We start from the raw sequence: 20,687 nt of genomic DNA, 5'->3' as shown, positions 1-20,687 counted from the left end.
TTGTACTACAGTCTATGACTATAATTTATAAATTTACAATCCACGGTTTTCTATACTCTTAATTTAGGATTTATAATTAAATTTTGATGACTTGTTCATGTTTACAGCTTCATTAAATTTTACTGTCTTTAAAGTTTAGCTACTATTTAAATTTTGAAATGATTCATCATGCATCATAGAATGATTATCTAGACAATAGTAGATTGTAGCTTGTGGCAGAGTAATAGTACTTCTCAAGTTCTTGAAGATAGGCAATGATGACAAGATTTGTTTTTCTGATGCGCAATGATGATTAGATCGTATTAGTATTTTATTTTCCAATTTGAATTTCAAAATTAATAATAGTTCTAATTTTTATATTTTTTATTTTTAATTTATCATTCATGTTATTGCTGAATTACTAAATTTTATTTTAGTTTATTTTTAATGAATATAAAAATTAATTGCCACACTTGCCATCCCCAACCTGCCATGCCCTGAAAATTTAGGGGTGCACTCTAGCCGTCCCAGAAACCCATCCCCCCATAACCCCCGTCCCCACAGCCAGTGCAACATAGCTTCTAGGCAACTAGTTTTCCTAGATAGATAGAGTAGGATACATTATAAATTACTGGTTTAGGATACATTATAAATTACTAATTCTAAGAAACTAGTTTCGTTAGAGTACAACACACTATAAAAATACTAGTTTCTAGAGTCGAAGGAAGTAGATGACTTTTATATTGCACTTAATGTTAATATGGTTGTATTACTGCTTTAATAGGTAAATATTATATTCTGAAGTTATACTTCTAGGCAACTAGTTTCCCTAAATAGAGTAAGATACATTATAAATTACTACTTGCTTAAAGTACAACACACTATAAAAATTACTATTACTACTTCTAGGCAACTAGTTTCTAGAGTCAAAGGCAAAAGAAGGAGAAGACAACTAGTTTCTAGAGTCAAAGGCAAAAGAAGGAGATGACATTTATATTGCACTTAATGTTAATATGGTTGTATTATTACTTTAATAGGTAAATATTCCATTCTGAATTTACACAGTAAAAATAAGTTATGAATGAATGTCCACAGTAGTAAAATTAAGTTATGAATGGACTTAGACTTTCCGTATCTTATTCACATTTCAAGACCTGAATTTAACTTTTCTATGACGTGTGAAGGTGCATAACCTATAAATTTAGAACAACTTCTCTCTGAAGTGTGAAGGTGCGTAGCCTATAAATTTTATAACAACTTCTCTCTGAAGTGTGTGAGTGCATAACCTATAAATTTTAGAACAAAAGCAAAGCATTTAACTACCTTACGACTAAGTAAAAACCAGAACACAGAAGAGTAAAAAAATAACTGTAATAGCTGGGAAAATTGACCAATAAATAAATGACTGTAATAGCTGGGAAAACAGACCTGATAATGCAAGGTTAAGCATTCTGACAGCAGAACTCACTACCTCCCTTGACTTTCCACATAGCATGATCGCCTGTAACACCAAAGTAATGAAACTTCCATATTAGGTTATATGCATGAGCCCTCGGTTAATATTAATCCGACATAATTGCCTACAAGGTAAGCTTTGTAGAATATAACAAAATATATCTCATAACGACATTACCTAAGATAGACTTCATAAATCTAGAATGCCTTGCATAACAAATTCAAGGCATGTACTTTGAGACATCTTCAAGAAGATAATTACAATCAGATGTAGGATAGCAAGGAGAACTTCAACTGTGTGGCAGTAATTTTCGCTGCGGGTTGATCAACAACAATATTACTTGGAGCACATACCAAAAGCCAAATCACCGTGGCAGCAATTTTCGCTGCAGGTTGATCAACAACAATATTACTTGGAGCACATACCAAAAGCCAAATCACTGTGGCAGTAATTTTCGCTGTGGGTTGATCAACAGCAATGTTACTTGGACCACATACCAAGAGAACAGCCATATGTCGGATAGCAAGGAGACCTTCAACTCTGTGGCAGTAGCTTTGGCAGTAATTTTCGCTGCGGTTTGATCAACAGCAATGTTACTTGGAGCATATATACCAAAAGCCGAATCACAACAACCATGACATTTGGGAGCACATACCAATGTCCAGTCATGACTAAAATAAAATCTACCAGAGGTTAAGGGGGTCGAGCATGGCAAGTCAGCCATTGGATAGCAAGGAGACCTTCTTCAACCCTGTGGCGCTAAGCGCGTACCAAAAGCCAAATTACAACAGACATTAGTTGGAGAACATACCAAAAGCTGAATCACAACACCCATGATACTTGTTGCACATACCCAATGTCCAGTCATATCTAAAATAAATCGGAGGTTAGTGGGAGTTCAGCATGGCAAGTCAGATGTAGGATAGCAAGGAGACCACCCGCAACCCTGTGGTGCTAATTTCTTTGCGAGTTATTAACAGCCATGTTACTTGCAGCACATACCAGCTGAATCACAGTAATGAAATGAAATTGCATAAATGTCCAATAATGACCAAAACAAATCAGAGGCTTGTGGGACTCGAGCATGGCAAATATTATGGCTCGAGGACATCGAGGATAGCAAATAATAATAGAAAACTAGAATTGCCTAGGGCATACCTTCCATAATTATTATTATTATCCAATTTTTAAAGTCACAGCCAAGCTAGACACCACATTAGTGTATGAGACCCCCTTGTTTGTGGGACAAGGGACCCACCTCCGCGCAGTGATTTGACTGCTAAGTCTACGAAGGGCATACATACTCTACCATCTCGTTTTGAACCTGTGAACTCTTAGGAGGAAAAACATGCTCTTAACCCCACTCAATAGAAGTGACAACATAGTCATTGGTGGAAATGGGATTAGACAGCCCTTAAGAATAGAGATAAGAGAACAAAAGTTCATTTTGAATATAAAACCTGTTCACAATTCAATTACCATTGATTTAACGCTCAATAAAAACATCTTGCTTGTTATCAGGAATTGACCCTGCTTTGCTAAATGGTTTAGAAAAGCTGCTGAAATGATGAACTTTCATGTCCCGGGAGGGATAAACTCATAGGCTCCTACAAAATGTTATTAGCAACGCTAACCTGCGCATGGTATGAATAAGGAAAGAAAGAAATTATGGCAACACATAAATCAACCAGACTGCAGTATTCATTAACAGAAAAAGCCAAGAAAGATCTAGCAGACACAGCAAGCTGATTACTGTCTAGATATTTAATATCATATTATAGGTGTTATAGATGTTTAATATCATGGTGAAGCCATTCACATAAACTACGTTTATAATTTCAAATGGCCCAAGATATATGGTGTCATATCTGCCATTGTTACTCATTTTGCTCTTCGTCAGGACATTCCATACATTGTATCTTTTATGTTCCTGCATTGAAACTTTTATATTCATCTTGTATGTTCCTGCATTGTACCTTTTATATTCATGCATTGTATTTTTTATAGGAGACCGTTTGGTTCTCCCGCATTTTATGGACATCATTGTACTCACAGTCCCTTTGACCTACTTTGTGGTCATTAGTTGAACATAAATACAAGTATCTTATCGTTATCGTATCTTATCTTGTAAGTGAAGTATGCATGATGTAAACATGGGTACTTTGCTGTGTTTTTGGTTATAACTTATGGAACCATATACAAGAAGTATCTTCGTTATAACTTATGAAACCATATACAAGAAGTAACTTATAGGTTCAACCCTGATGTCACTCTATAATCGTATCCGGCATACTTAGCTATGAAAGGAGTTTTGCTTGTACCTAAGTGTGCATGATGAAAATGAGAGAAAATATTTGGTAACTGAACACATGAAATAATGAATCATCTTGTTAAACCTCCAGAGATCTCAGCAAATGCATACACATTTGAATACACATTGCTGTGTTTTTGGTTATGGAACCATATGCAAGAAGTAATGAGTTATAAGTTCAACCCTGATGCCACTCTATAATCGTATCTAGCATACTTAGAGATAAAAAGGATTTTGCTTGTAACTGAGTGTGCATGATGAAAAAAGAGAAAAAGGTTTGGAAATTGCAACACATGATAATGAATCATGTTGTTGAAACTTCTCCAGATCTGAACATGAATAAATAACTAACAACATGGGTACTTTTCTGCACTTTGATTATGGAACCATATACCAGGAATAAAAGATTATGAGATTGTAAGTTCAACAACCCTGATATTGTTCTAAAAAGCAACACATTATAATGAAAAGATTTTGCAACTGCAACGCATGATAATGAAACGTGTTGTTGAAACCTCTCCAGATCTCAACATCCTCGTATACAAGGAATAAATGATTAACCAGGAACATGATTACTTTGCCGTGTTTTGGTTATGGAACCATATAGAAGGAATAAAGGTTATGAAATTACAAGTTCAACCACCCTAAGGTCAGCAACTGTGCATGTGCATAAAGAAAAAAGATTTGAAGACTGCAACACAGGAATAAATAACTAACAACATGGATACTTGAGTGTTTGACCACCTTAAGTTCAACAACCCTGATATCATTCTATAATTTTGTATCTAGCATACTTTGAGATGCCTTTAAAAAAAGGCGTTTTGTATAAGTGTGCAGTAGTGTGCGTGATTAAAAAGCTAGATAACTGCAATACATGTGATAATGAATCATGTTGTTGAAACCTCTCCAGATCTCAACTATTCCATACACGAATAAAAAACAAAGGACATCGGCACTTTGCCACATTTTTGGTTACAGAAACATATACAAGGAAAACATATCCAAGGAATAGAAGGTTGAACTTGTAATATTAAATATTTATATTGCTGCTAATTCAATTTCAGATTTTGAACGACATTACTATTTATATTGCTGCTGATTCAATTTCAGTTTTTGTGCGATATTTTATGCCATCCACATGAAAAGATGTTCTAAATATCGCATGACTGCTAAAACATCAACCAACACAAAGATATCCACCACCAATATTTAGAAAAAATATATATATACTTCATTATAAACAATATCAACTACAAAGAAACAATCTCAGGACTTGACAGTATTCATTAGGTTTTCCCCTTCTTCCAAAAATGCCTGCTGTATGAGATTCAAAACCCGAAACTCTTAGGGTTGAAATTGAAGCAAAGGGTCAGTCAGCAATCATTAGGGTCGGTGGGCCTAATTCAAAAGGTCCCGAATTCAAAAGGTCACGAGGTGAAATAGACTAGCAGTTGAGTGAAAAAGAAATTAAAAAAAAAATCGCAGAAATAATTCAAGTCTAGCAAAAATTATTTTCATGGAAAAACATCACAGAAAAGTAGGCTGAGTTTAGACTTTAAAGGATGAACTGGATTTGACATAAAAAGAAATAGAAAAAAAAAAAGGAAAAATCATAGACTCTTTTAACGCTTTCTAAGGTTCAGTTACACAATACCAAAATCTACAAGGACGACAAAGGTCCTCCCTGGATCTAAAGGAGGGCTTGATTAACCCCAAGGAACCTATGCTTGATATTTAATCTAGGGTAGAGAATTCAGATGCATCTCATGTAGTTGCAAGAGGTTACTAAACAAGAAAGAAAATGGAACTAAATACAACCACAAAAGTAAAAAGCTCAAGATTTATGTGGTAAAACCCTAACAGGGTGTCAAGGAAACATCCATGGGGCAAGGGATTGGAATTTCTATTCAATCAATAAATGATTCTCCATTACAATAGTTCGGGCATTCATCAGTTTTATATGAGCCTCCTCAGTTGCATAACTGTTGTTTCGGTATAAAACTAACTTGTCAATAACTAATACAATTTTATCCAAATTTACATTAATTAGTTGTTAATTTCCAACAAACTCCACCTTGACAACAATTTTCCTAATCCCTTGCCCATGCCCATTCATCATCTCTTCTGCAAGCCAAGAGAAGCTAAACACCATCGCAGCTTCTCTACTGTAACTGGCTTTGTGAATATGTCTACACAATTCTCCCGTGTATGGACCTTTTGAAGAGCTACTTTTCCGCCATCGATCACATGTCTCAGAAAATGATACCTTACATCAATGTGCTTGGTTCTGCTGTGATAAGCAGGATTTGTAGCCAAGTGAATAGCACTCTGACTGTCACAAAGTACATTCACTTTCTCTTGCGTCCTTCCAATCTCATCAAGTAGACCCTTTAACCAGATTGCTTCTTTACTGGCATCTGAAGCAGCTATATATTCTGCTTCAGTAGTGGACAACGCAACTGTTTCTTGAAGCTTTGACATCCAACTAATTGCTCCACCTGCAAGAGTAAAGACAAAACCTATAGTAGATCTTCTTTTGTCCAAATCACCTGCATAATCAGCATCTACATATCCGCACACTGATCCTTCACTACCATTAAAGATGATGCAATGGTCACTTGTGCCTCTTAGATATCGAAGCACCCATTTCACTGCTCGCCAATGTTCTTCACCTGGATTTTCCATGAACCTGCTGACAACTCCAACTACATGTTAAATGTCAGGTCTTGTAGATACCATCCCATACATTAAGTTGCCTACAACATTTGCATATGGTACATGAGACATATACTGCTTTTCTTCATCAGTTCTAGGACTCAAAAACGAAGAAAGCTTAAAATAAGAAACTAATGGAACATTACCAGGTTTCACATTGTTCATATAGAACTTTTCAAGTACTTTCTCCACATACTTCTGCTGTGATAACCAAACCTTACCATTTTTCCTATCTCTATGTATCTCCATGCCCAAAATATGTTTTGTTGCTCCAAGATCCTTCATATCAAACGTCCTAGAGAGCTGAGCCTTTAACCTGTTGATCTCTTCCATGCTTTTGCTTGCAATAAGCATATCGTCAACATACAAAGCTAAGATAATGAATATGACATTGAAACTCTTGAAGTATACACAATGATCATACTCACTTCTAATAAAGTTCTGGCTCACCATGAAGGAGTCAAACTTCTTGTACCATTGTCTAGGAGACTGCCTTAGACCAGACAATGATTTCCTGAGCTTGCAAACTAATCTTCTATTGCAACGTTGTACAAAACCTTCTAGTTGTTCCATATATAACTCTTCATTCAAATCACCATGTAGAAAAGTTGTTTTAACATCTAACTGTTCTAACTCAAGGTTAAGTAATGCAGTTAGTGCCAACACAATACGAATAGAAACAAGTTTTACAACTGGTGAAAAAATCTCATGAAAGTCGATACCTTCAACCTGAGAATACCCTTTTGCTACTAGTCTCGCCTTATACCTTTCGATACTTACATCAACTTTTCGTTTCAGTTTGAAGACCCATTTGCATCCAAACACTTCTTCCTTCAGGAAGTTCTACAAGATCCCAAGTATTGTTCTTGGCCAAGGAATCCATTTCTTCTTCCATAGTCGTTTTCCATTTTTCACAATCTGTATCGTCTACTGCTTCCTGTAACAAGAAGGTTCCCCATCTTCAGTAATCAAATCAAAAGATGAAGCAGAATCTTCATACCTTTTAGGAGTTTTTCTTTCCCTTGTAGACCTTCTCAGAGTGACTGGTTGCTGAACTGGTTCAGAAACTTCAACAGTTTCCTTTGTATCGTCAACACCTTTTTCGCCAGAAGTCTCTTCTTCCTTTTGACTGTCACCGAAAGGTCTAGCCTCCAACTGAATTTGTTGGTTTGGCGATACATGTTCTTGTTCAATTCTTTCAACATTTGATTTTAAAAGAGAAGATTCATCAAATATTACATCTCTACTAATGACTATCTTTCGTGACGTCGGATCCCACAAACTGTACCCTTTCACCGCATAGTTATACCCAACAAAGACATAACATTTCGATTTTGGATCTACTTTTGAATGCTTATTTTTAGGAATAAGAGCATAAGCATCACAACCAAATATCCTTAAATGTGAATAATCACAAGACTGACCTAACCAAACTTCTTCGGGAATTTTACAATTAATTGCTACTGAAGGTGATCTGCTAACTAAATAACAAGCAGTGGATATTGCTTCTGCCCACGACTCCTTTTGTAAGTTAGCATTGTTGATCGTGCTTCTGGCTCTTTCCATAAGAGTCCGATTCATACGTTCAGCAACACCATTTTGCTGAGGAGTATAAACAGCAACTTTATGTCTAACAATTCCTTCATCCTTACAGTATTGTTCAAATTCTATTGAAGTAAATTCACCACCATTGTCAGTTCTTAAACATTTAATTGATTTGCCTGTTCTTTTCTCTACCATTGCTTTAAATTGTTTAAAGATATTGAATACATCAACTTTCTTTTTCAGCATAAAGACCCAAACTTTACGGGAGAAATCATCAATAAACGTTAAAAAATATAGAGCACCTCCATATGATACAACAGGAGATGGTCCCCACAGATCAGAATGAATATAGTCTAAAATATCTTTACTATTATGATTTCCAGTTTTAAATCTTTGTTTACACTGTTTTCCATACACACAATGTTTACAAAAATCCAACTTCAAAGATTTCAGATCAGGAAGTGATTTACGTTTCATCAATACCTGAAGACCTTTCTCGCTCATGTGACCCAATCGCTGATGCCATAGGCGAGTACCTTCTTCTTTTTCTGACACAATCGCTACCTCAATGACCTGAGTACTTCTTTTGAGTCTGTAAAGATTTCTGACCTTTTATGCTTTCATAACAACTAGGGCGTCTTTAGAGACTTTCAGCACTCCATTTTGACATGTAAACTTATAACCATCTGAATCCAACACTCCTAAAGAAATCAAATTTTTCTTCAATTCAGGGACATGTCTAACACTAGTTAATGTTCTAACTGTGTTATCATACATTTTAATCCTGATATTTCCCAGCCCAACACTCTGACATGTTACATTATTACCCATAAACACAGAACTACCATTTAAATCTTCATCTGAAGTAAACCAATTTCTATGTGGACACATGTGATGAGAAGCACCAGAGTCTAACAGCAAACTTTCAAAACCCTGAGAGACACTACATACAGGTAAAGTTTCAACTATCATACATAATTCTTCTGCAAATAAAACTTCGTCTGTCATACCTGAATCAACCTGATTTGCTTCCTTCTTCGGGTTATCAGACTCTTTTCGTTTCCAACAGTCTTTCTTAAGGTGTCCAATTTTGTTGCAATGACAACATTTTGCCTTACACTTCTTTCCCTTTGATTTAGATCTGGAAGAACCCCTTGTTTTTTCTCCTCTTTCCTTTGACCGTCCTCTAGCTATCATGGCTTCTGGTGCAGCTGTTTCAGTACTGGATTTCCTTCGTACTTCTTCAGACAAGAGAGTTCCCACAACTGATTCAAATTTCAAAAAATCAGCAGTGCTCAAACTGATTGAAGTTATGAAGTGGTCCCATGACTCGGGCAGAGAACACAACAAGGTTATAGCTTTGTCTTCTTCCTGAATTTTAACTTCCATATCTAATAATTGGCATATAAGTGTATTAAAAACATTTAAATGCTCTGCAACTTTTGAACCCTCCTTCATTCAAACACTGCACAATTGTCTTTTCAAATAAATTCTATTGGTTAACGACTTTGTCATATATAGTTTTTCCAGTTTTTCCCATAAGCCTGAAGCTGTACTCTCTTCAACAATGTTGAAGAGAACTTCATCCGCCAGGCATAACCTGATGGTACTGAGAGCTCGAGCATCCAAGTCCTCCTAGTCTAAATCTTTCATGTTAACAGGCTTCTTATTTGCCCCGTCCAAAGCTTTGTGCAACCCTTGTTGCACCAGCGAATCCCTAACTTTAAGTTTCCAAAGAGCAAAGTTGTTCTGGCCTGTGAATTTCTCCAACTCGAACTTTGCATTTGTCATTTTAGCCATTTCTTTCTAATTTTCTTCTAAACTGTTACTTCTAGGGTTGAATTTCTCCACAGTCTACCTTCAACTAGCAACTAGGGTTTCTTTCTTTTCAAAAAAAAACCTAATTTTGTTGCCCCTTTTTTAAACCCCGATTTCTGTCTTCAACTAGCTGCTAGAGCCGTCAAGGAGAGCACCGTGAGTCAAAGACCTCTGTGTGTTGGTCAAGGAAGCCAGAGCCCGTGGAGCTGTTGCTGGCCCAAAGACCCATCGAATACCTTTGCGTGCTGCCAGAGCCGTCAAGGAGAGCACCGTTGTGCGTCGAAGACCTCTACGTGCTGGTCAAGGAAGCCAGAGCCCGTGGAGCTGTTGCTAGCCCAGAGCCGTAGAGTAGAACCAGAGCGAGGCGACCATTACGTGCTGCTGCGTGGCCTGCGTGTGTTTGTTCGCTTGTCGAAGAGCCTGCCGCCAGAGAAAGAGCCATCGAGGAGGAGTTGCTGCTAGCCTTGTCCAGAGCCTAGCTTGTCGAAGAGCTTGCCGCCAGAGGAATTCAATCAACAGAAATAAGTCCAAGTACTTAAAAAAAAAAAACAGAAATCAAATTTGTTGCTGAGACACTTGTGAATTTGAAATGTTTTGGGGTTTGAAGTAATTTTTTCTGGAAATTGAATTGTTTCATGTATATTTGAAGTAATCAATCTGTGTAAAAGAATTCTAGGAAATAAATCAGGCTTTTAAAAAAAAAGGCAACAAAGTTAAGGTTTTTGCTGAAAAGAAAGAAACCCTAGTTGAAGACAGAAATCAAGGTTTTAAAAAGGGGCAGCAAAATTAGGTTTTTTTTTTTTTTGAAAAGAAAAAAACCCTAGTTGCTAATTGAAGGCAGATTGCGGAGAAATTCAACCCTAGAAGTAACAGTTTGGAAGCAAATTAGAAAGAAATGGCTAAAATGACGAATGCAAAGTTCAAGGTGGAGAAATTCACCGGCCATAACAACTTTGCTCTTTAGAAATTGAAAGTTAGGGATTTGCTGGTGCAACAAGGGTTGCACAAAGCTTTGGACGAGGCAAATAAGAAACATGCTAGCATGAAAGATTCGGACTGGGAGGACATGAATGCCCGAGCTCTCAGTGCCATCAGGTTATGCATGGCGGATGAAGTTCTCTTCAACATTGTTGAAGAGAATATACCTTCAGGCTTATGGGAAAAACTAGAAAAACTATATATGACAAAGTCGTTATCCAATAGAATTTATTTGAAAAGACAATTGTACAGTGTTTGAATGAAGGAGGGTTCAAAAGTTGCAGAGCATTTAAATGTTATTAATACACTTATATGCCAATTATCAGATATGGAAGTTAAAATTCAGGAAGAAGGCAAAGCTATAACCTTGTTGTGTTCTCTGCCCGAGTCATAGGACCACTTCGTAACTTCAATCAGTTTGAGCACCGTTGATTCTTTGAAATTTGAATCAGTTGTGGGAGCTCTCTTGTCTGAAGAAGTACGAAGGAAATCCAATACTGAAACAATTGCACCAAAATCCATGATAGCTAGAGGACGGTCAAAGGAAAGAGGAGAAAAAACAAGGGGGTCTTCCAGATCTAAATCAAAGGGAAAGAAGTGTAAGGCAAAATGTTGGCACTGCAACAAAATTGGACACCTTAAGAAACACTGTTGGAAACGAAAAGAGTCTGATAACCCGAAGAAGGAAGCAAATCAGGTTGATTCAGGTATGACAGACAAAGTTTTATCTGCAGAAGAATTATGTATGATAGATGAAACTTTACCTATATGTAATGTCTCTCAGGGTTTTGAAAGTCGGCTGTTAGACTCTGGTGCTTCTCATCACACGTGTCCACACAGAAATTGGTTTACTTCATATGAAGATGTAAATGGTAGTTCTGTGTTTATGGGTAATAATGTAACATGTCAGACTGTTGGGTTGGGAAATATCAGGATTAAAATGTATGATAACACAGTTAGAACATTAACTAGTGTTAGACATGTACCTGAATTGAAGAAAAATTTGATTTCTTTAAAAGTGTTGGATTCGGATGGTTATAAGTTTACAGGTCAGAATGGGGTACTGAAAGTCTCTAAAGGCGCCCTAGTTGTTATGAAAGCATAAAATGTCGGAAATCTTTACAGACTCAAAGGAAGTACTCAGGTCAGTGAAGCAGCGATTGTGTCAGAAAAAGAAGAAGAAGGTACTCGCCTATGGCATCAGCGATTGGGTCACATAAGCAAGAAAGGTCTTCAGGTACTGATGAAACGTAAATCACTTCCTGATCTGAAATCTTTGAAGTTGGATTTCTATAAACATTGTGTATGGAAAACAGTGTAAACAGAGATTTAAAACTGGAAATCATAATAGTAAAGATATTTTAGACTATATTGATTCTGATCTGTGGGGACCATCTCCTGTTGTATCATATGAAAGTGCTCTATATTTTTTAACGTTTATTGATGATTTCTCCCGTAAAATTTGGGTCTTTATGCTGAAAAAGAAAGTTGATGTATTCAATATCTTTAAACAATTTAAAGCAATGGTAGAGAAAAGAACAGGCAAATCAATTAAATGTTTAAGAACTAACAATGGTGGTGAATTTACTTCAATAGAATTTGAAAAATACTGTAAGGATGAAGGAATTGTTAGACACAAAATTGTTGTTTATTCTCCTTAACAAAATGGTGTTGTTGAACTTATGAACCGGACTCTTACGGAAAGAGCCAGAAGCATGATCAGCGATGCTAACTTACAAAAGGAGTTGTGGGCAGAATCAGTATCCACTGCTTGTTATTTAGTTAGTAGATCACCTTCAGTAGCAATTAATTATAAAATTCCTGAAGAAGTTTGGTCAGGTCAGTCTTGTGATTATTCACATTTAAGGATATTTGGTTGTGATGCTTATGCTCTTATTCCTAAAAATCAGCGTTCAAAATTAGATCCAAAATCGAAATGTTATGTCTTTGTTGGGTATGACTATGCAGTGAAAGGGTACAAGTTGTGGGATCCTACGTCACGAAAGAAAGTCATTAGCAGACATGTAACATTTGATGAATCTTCTCTTTTAAAATCAAATGTTGAAATAATTGAACAGGAAAAGGTATCACCAAATCAACAAATTCAGTTGGAGGCTAGACCTTTCAGTGACAGTCAAAAGGAAGAAGAGACTTCTGGCGAAAAAGGTGTTGAGGATACAAAGGAGGTTGTTGAAGTTTCTAAACCAGTTCAGCAACCAGTCACTCTAAGAAGGTCTACAAGGGAAAGAAAAACACCCAAAAGGTATGAAGATTCTGCTTCATCTTTTGCTTTGATTACTGAAGATGGGGAACCTTCTTGTTATCAGGAAGCAGTAGATGATACGGATAGCGAAAAATGGAAAACGGCTATGGAAGAAGAAATGGATTCCTTAGCCAAGAACAATACCTGGGATCTTGTAGAACTTCCTGAAGGGAAAAGTGTTGTTGGATGTAAATGGGTCTTCAAACTGAAACAGAAATTTGATGGAAGTATCGAAAGGTATAAGGCGAGACTGGTAGCAAAAGGGTATTCTCAGGTTGAAGGTATCGACTTTCATGAGATTTTTTCACTAGTTGTAAAACTTGTTTCTATTCGTACTGTGTTGGCACTAACTGTGTTACTTAACCTTGAGTTAGAACAGTTAGATGTTAAAACAATTTTTCTACATGGTGATTTGAATGAAGAGTTATATATGGAACAACCAGAAGGTTTTGTACAAGGTCGCAGCAGAAGATTAGTTTGCAAGCTCAGGAAATCATTGTATGGTCTAAGGCAGTCTCCCAGACAATGGTACAAGAATTTTGACTCCTTCATGGTGAGCCAGAACTTTATTAGAAGCGAATATGATCATTGTGTATACTTCAAGAGTTTCAATGGCATATTCATTATCTTAGCTTTGTATGTTGACGATATGCTTATTGCAAGCAAAAGCATGGAAGAGATCAACAGGTTAAAGGCTCAACTCTCTAGGACGTTTGATATGAAGGATCTTGGAACAGCAAAACATATCTTGGGCATGGAGATACACAGAGACAAGAAAAATGGTAAGCTTTGGTTATCACAGCAGAAGTATGTGGAGAAAGTACTTGAAAAGTATTGTATGAACAATGTGAAACCTGTTAATGTTCCATTAGCTTCCCATTTTAAGCTTTCTTCGGTTTTGAGTCCTAGAACTAATGAAGAAAAGTTGTATATGTCTCATGTACCATATGCAAATGTTGTAGGCAACTTATTGTATGTGATGGTATCTACAAGCCCTGACATTTCACATGCAGTTGGAGTTGTCAGCAGCTTCATGGAAAATCCAGGTGAAGAACATTGGCGAGCAGTGAAATGGGTGCTTCGAAATCTAAGAGGCACGAGTGACCGTTACATCATCTTTAATGGTAGTGAAGGATCAGTGTGCGGATATGTAGATGTTGATTATGCAGGTGATTTGGACAAAAGAAGATCTACTACAGGTTATGTCTTTACTCTTGCAGGTGGAGCAATTAGTAGGATGTCAAATGGCTCTTCAAACTGAAACAAAAGTTGATGGAAGTATCGAAAGGTATAAGGCGAGACTGGTAGCAAAAGGAAAGCTTCAAGAAACAGTTGCGTTGTCCACTACCAAAGCAAAATATATAGCTGCTTCAGATGCCAGTAAAGAAGCAATCTAGTTAAAGGGTCTACTTGATGAGATTGGAAGGACGCAAGAGAAAGTGAATGTACTTTGTGACAGTCAGAGTGTTATTCACTTGGATATAAGTCCTGCTTATCACAGCAGAACCAAGCACATTGATGTAAGGTATCATTTTCTAAGACATGTGATCAATGGCGAAAAAGTAGCTCTTCAAAAGGTCCATACACAGGAGAATTGTGCAGAGATATTCACAAAGACAGTTACAATAGAGAAGTTGTGATGGTGTTTAGCTTCTCTTGGCTTGCAGAAGAGATGATAAATGGGCATAGGCAAGGGATTAGGAAAATTGTTGTTAAGGTGAAGTTTGTTGGAAATTTTGGTAAAATTGTATTTGGTTATTGACAAGTTAGTTTTATACCGAAACAACAGTTATGTAACTAAGGAGGCTCATATAAAACTGATGAATGCCCAAACTATTGTAATGGAGAATCATGTATTGATTGAATAGAAATTCCAATCCCTTGCCCCGTGGATGTTTCCTTGACACCCTACAAGAGGTTACTAAACAAGAAAGAAAATGGAACTGAATACAACCACACAAGTAAAAAAACTCAAGATTTACATGGTAAAACCCTGACAGGGTGTCAAGGAAACATCCACGAGGCAAGGGATTGGAATTTCTATTCAATCAATAAATGATTCTCCATTACAATAGTTCAGGCATTCATCAGTTTTATATGAGCCTCCTCAGTTACATAACTGTTGTTTCGGTATAAAACTAACTTGTCAATAACTAATACAATTTTACCCAAATTTACATTAATTAGTTGTCAATTTCCAACATCTCACAATGGGTTGGAAACAGATTTGCGTAGAGGGGATTAAAGCTCGAACATGATCATGGAGGGATCTTTTCAGAATCAACAAGTTAGTTATTGAGGGGATAGCCAGTGTTCTATATCTAATTCCAGATATAGAACTAGATTAGGGATAAAGGATGCTGATATAAAGAACTCTTGAGCAATGTTGTCAGACCTGATCTCAAAAGAGTGTAATGGGAGGAAAATCCAATATATCTAAATCTGTAATGGGAGGAAAATCCAGTATATCTAAATCTATTCTTCAGGCTCATATGAATGTAGAAACAAGTAGGCAATTGAGCACTCTTGAGCAATGCTTTCAGACCTGATCTCGAAAGAGAGTAATGAGAGGAAAATCCAATATATCTAAGTCTATTCTTCAGGCTCATATGAATGTAGAAGCAAGTAGGCAATTAACAATTTAAGGGGAAGCCTTGGAGATTCAAGGCCTGAAAACTTAAAAATGATAGTTCTATCTTTTAAATGTGAGATGCTTTAGATCTGAGCTTGGCTAGTTGTTAACTAAAATTCACTCGCATTTTGACACAGTTGGCTCAGCAGCAATTCCGGTTGGTCCTGCTCCAAAGCTAAGGACTCTGCTTATTAAAAGAAAAGGGCTCACTCCTCTTCTACCACGCAGTTCGAGTAAATGTCTATCAGGCATGTAGCACTTTCAAGGAAATGCTCCTAATTCACTAATTTGCAATTTGTTTTATATGCACCATTATTATTTCATTAATAACATAACTCTCTAAACATCTACACAATTGTTGTTGAGCCAACGATATCAAAATGGGAGTTAATTATTGATTATTGGGGAAATTAAAAAAAGCATCTGTGTCAGTGTGGTACTAACCGAGAGCTGGACAATACCGAAGTAGCATCCTTTGTTACAATTAGCAAGGTCTTGCTGCCCCTTGCAACTGTACTTGATTGTTTTCATATATAAATGAAAGACAATTAAATAAATTGTTGTGGAGCTCATTTACGTCAACGTGGTACTCATCGAGAGCTGGACAATACCGAATTAACTTCATCTTGTCACAATTAGCAATTAGCAAGGACTTGTTGCCCTTTGTATTTTTTTGTTTTTGTTTTTTTTTTGGGGGGGTTATTTGTGTGATAAGACCCTTGTACTTCCAAGTCCGTTAATCGAGACAATGAGCAATAACATCTGTAAATTGATAGCCAATCAAGTTGAAAATAAATAAATTTTTAATCCTGACTATTATTACTTTATAGTATTATACACTTATTATCCTTTCCGGCAGCCAGTAGATAATACATTGAACTTTTTGGTCAAACCCATATAATGACCAAAACAATTTGCAAACTTTCTATAGTTTAATATTACAAATTGAAATTTACTATTTTTTGAAAAGAATTTAATTTATTTATCTTCAACCTAATTAACTATCAATTTACACTTGTTATATTGTTCATTGATCGATTAACAAACCCAGAAGTACAAGGGTCTCATCACACAAACAACCCAAAAACAAATGCAAAAAAATACATTGCTGACATATCAGTACTAGGAAGTGTATTGTTTTTTGTTTTTGTTTTTGGGTTGTTTGTGTGATGAGACTCTTGTACTTTTGAGTTTGTTAATCGAGGCAATAACCGATAACATTCGCAAATTGTTAGCCAATCAAATTGAAGATAAATAAATTTGTAATCCTAAATATTAATACTTCATACACTTATTATCCTTGCTGCAAGTAGTAGATAATGCATTGAATACTTTGGTCAAACCCATATCACTTTGGGTTGACCAAAAACAATTCAAATTTTCTGTAGTTTAACATTGTAGATTGAAGATTGAGATTTATTGTTCTTTTAAAATAATTTAATTTATTTATCTTCAACCTGATTGGTTGTTAATTTACACTTGTTATTGCTCATTGTTCAATTTACACTTTGTTAACGAACCCAGAAGTACAAGGGTCTCATCACAGAAACAACCCAAAAACAAATACAAAAACAATACATTGATGACATATTAGTATGGTAAATGTATTGTCAAATAAATAAACCCTCGCTTTGTATGTACCTTTGCAGAGTCGATTCTGACATTACAATGCAAAATTATTGAATCCCTGAATTTCTTGCTAGCCTTTTCAACAAAGGCATCTACCACAAATTACATGCGCATAAATTTTGGCACTAAGAACTCAGTAAAAATTAAAGTTGATTAAGCAAGCTAAGGTCTATTTATATTACCCAAACATTCAAACGCATCTTGCCTACGGAAACGTTAGATAAAAATAAATAAATAAATTACATACTTGTGTCCATGACCTAACTAATATTTGCATAAACCTAACTAATATTTGCATAACTGAATTGATATTTGTATGTTTCAAGATGTGAAGCAAAAAACCAATATCTATGAGACATATCCTCCTTGGTCACTTCCTTGTTCAACATTATTATTGGGCTCTTCCATCTTCCATCTTTAAGGAACTTCTTTTCAAGCGCTCCGCTCCACAAGGAATAACAAAACTTAATGTTATTGTTGTTCCTACTCCAAAGCTAAGGACTCTGCTTATTGGGTCCATGACCTGACTAATATTTGCATAACTGAATTGATATTTGCATGTTTCAAGATGTGAAGCAAATAACCAAGATCTATGACACATATCCTCCTTGGTCACTTCCTTCTTCAACATTATTATTGGTTTCTTCCATCTCGAAGGAACTTTTAAAGCGCTCCACACTTCCTTCTTCAAAATTATAATTGGTCTCTTCCACACTTCCTTCTTCAACATTATTATTGGTCTCTTCCATCTTTGAAGGAACTTCTTTTAAAGTGCTCCACAAGGAATAACAAAAACTAAAAGTTATTGTTGTTCCTACTCCAAAGCTAATGACTCTCTTATTAAAAGAAAAGGGCTCACTCCTCTTCTATTAGGCATGCAGCACTTTTGAAGAAATGCTCCTAATTCACTAATTGGCAATTTGTTTTATATGCCCCATTATTATTTCACTAATAACATAAGCGCTATGAACACTTGTGTAATTTTTGTTGAGCCAAAGATGTCAAAATGCAAGTTAATTATTGGGAAAAGCATTACGTCGGTGTGGTACTAGCCAGGAGCTGGACAATACCAAAGTAACTTCCTTCGTCACAATTAGCAAGGTCTGATTGCCCCTTGCAATTGTACTTGATTGATTTCATATATAAATGAATGAAAAATTATTTAATTGTTGTGGAGCGCATTTGCGTCAGTTTAGTAGTTTAATACTAGTAAGGAGCTTGACAATACCAAAGTAACTTCATCCATCACAATTGTGTGATGAGACCCTTGGACTTATGAGTTCGTTAATCGAGACAATGACCAATAACATCTGCAAATTGATAGCGAATAAGGTTGAAGAAAAATAAATTTTCAATGTTGACTATTAATACTTCTTAAACTTATTATCTATGTTGCAGCCACTAGATAATGATAAATAAATTTTCAATGTTGACTATTAATACTTCTTAAACTTATTATCTATGCCGCAGCCACTAGATAATGCATTGGTTTTTTTTTTCTAACCCATATTAGTTCTAGGACCTGGACAATACCAAAGTAACTTCCTTTGTCACAATTAGCAAGGTCTAATTGCCCCTCATAGTTGTACTTGATTGATTTCATATATAAATGAATGACAATTTATTTAATTGTTGTGGAGCGCATTTGCGTCAGTTTAGTAGTTTAATACTAGTAAGGAGCTCGACAATACCAAAGTAACTTCATCTCTCATAATTGTGTGATGAGACCCTTGTACTTATGAGCTCGTTAATCAAGAAAATGACCAATAATATCTACAAATTGATACTGAATAAGGTTGAAGATAAATAAATTTTCAATCTTGACTATTAATACTTCTTAAACTTATTATCCATGCCGCGGGCACTAGATAATGCATTGGGTTTTTTGGTCTAACCCATATTAATTTGGGTTTGACCAAAAACAATTGCAAACTTTCTATAGTTTAACATTGCAAATTGAAATTTATTATTTCTTACATTAATTTTATTTACATATCTTCATCTTGAGTGGCTATCAATTTGCACTTGTTATTGCTCATAGTCTCAATTAACAAACCCAAGAGTACAAGGGTCTCATCATACAAAAAAACCCAAAAACAAATACAAAAAACACACATTAATGACATATCAGTACTGTACTTTCAAATAAATGAACTCTCGCTTTGTATGTACCTTAGAAGAGTCTATTCTATCATTATGGTGGAAAAATAGGTTTTTTTTGGTCTAACCCATATTAGTCAAATAAATGAACTCTCGCTTTGTATGAACCTTAGAAGAGTCTATTCTATCATTAGAGTGGAAAATTAGGTTTTTTTTGGTCTAACCCATATTAGTTTGGGTTTGACCAAAAACATTTGCAAACTTTCTATAGTTTAACATTGCAAATTGAAATTTATTATTTCTTTACATTAATTTTATTTATTTATCTTCAACCTGATTGGCTATCAATTTGCACTTGTTATTGCTCATTGACTCAATTAACAAACCCAGGATTACAAGGGTCTCATCATACAAACAACCCAAAAACAAATACAAAAAAAACACATTGATGGCATATTAGTACAGGGAAGTGTACCTTCAAATAAATGAACTTTCGCTTTGTACATACCTTAGAAGAGTCTATTCTATCATTAGAGTGCATAACGGTCGAATCCATGAATCTCTTGCCAGCGTTTTCAACAAAGGAGTCTACCACAAACTACATGTGCATGAATTTCAGCACTAAGGATTAGGTAAAGAGATGCAGATTATATCTAAATAAACTAAAGTTGATTAAGCAGGAACTAATAAAAAATCATAAAAAAAGTGTATTTATATTACCCAAACGTTTAGATGCGTCTTGCTTAGGGAAAGGTATAAAAAATGTTAGCATACTTAGGTCCATGACCTATCTAATATTTGCATAAATGAATAGATATTTGTATGTTGCAAGATGCAGCGCAAATAACCAAGATCTATGACACATATCCTTTGCATAAATGAATCGATATTTGTATGTTTCAAGATAACCAAGATCTATGACACATACCTCCTGGGTCATTTCTTTCTGCAACATTATTATTGGTCTCTTCAACTCACTTCCTCATGCAACATTATTATTGGTCTCTCTTGAAGGAACTTCTTTTAAATCGCTCCACAAGGAATGACAAAAACTAAACATTATTGTTGGTCCTACTCCAAAGCTAAGAACTTTGCTTATTAAAATTTAAAACGAAACAGCTCACTCCTCTTCTATCAGGCAGGTAACACTTTCGAGGAAATGCTACTAATTCACTAATTGGCAATTTGTCTTATATGCCCCATTATTATTTCACTAATGATATAAGCTCTCTGAACACCTACGTATATGTTGTTGAGCCAA

The 20,687-nt window shown here is 35.6% G+C and overlaps 1 long non-coding RNA gene across 8 annotated transcripts in view; it reads right to left on the bottom strand.

Annotated features, from left to right (window-relative positions):
* The window catches only part of LOC149199156 (uncharacterized), a 129,904-nt gene that overhangs the window by 54,290 nt on the left and 54,927 nt on the right, over positions 1–20,687 (bottom strand). For all 8 annotated transcript variants that reach the window (XR_016253248.1, XR_016253247.1, XR_016253251.1 and 5 more), the window contains one exon: positions 1,408–1,480. This is a non-coding gene — a long non-coding RNA (uncharacterized LOC149199156). The remainder of the gene's footprint in view (positions 1–1,407; positions 1,481–20,687) is intronic.

The sequence above is a fragment of the Pinus tabuliformis genome, chromosome 2_1 (assembly GCF_031772625.1).
Source record: "Pinus tabuliformis cultivar Carrire ecotype Pingquan chromosome 2_1, CPIR1, whole genome shotgun sequence".
Taxonomy (NCBI): domain Eukaryota; kingdom Viridiplantae; phylum Streptophyta; class Pinopsida; order Pinales; family Pinaceae; genus Pinus; species Pinus tabuliformis.
This window is presented reverse-complemented; position numbering and strand designations above follow the sequence as displayed.